The sequence below is a fragment of the Triticum dicoccoides genome, chromosome 2A (genome assembly GCF_002162155.2).
Source record: "Triticum dicoccoides isolate Atlit2015 ecotype Zavitan chromosome 2A, WEW_v2.0, whole genome shotgun sequence".
NCBI classification, from domain to species: Eukaryota; Viridiplantae; Streptophyta; class Magnoliopsida; order Poales; family Poaceae; genus Triticum; species Triticum dicoccoides.
Window position 1 is genome coordinate 470,449,453 of NC_041382.1, and position 231 is coordinate 470,449,683.

Here is a 231-nt window from a genome sequence, read left to right on the forward strand (position 1 = left end):
GGGTGCAGCCAAATGCACGGGACCGGCACCGCGGTGGGTGGAGGGGCTCGCACGGGAACGGGTGCTGGCGCTGGCATGTACATGAGCTCGCGCGGGTCCGCGGAGACCTCGCTGACGCCCGCGGCTTCCAGCTCTGCGATAGTGCTCGTCGACCAGCTCGTCAATGCTACGGGGATGGTCGTTGGTGCGGGTGTGGGGATGAAAGCTAGGATAGGAGCGGGGCAGCAACCG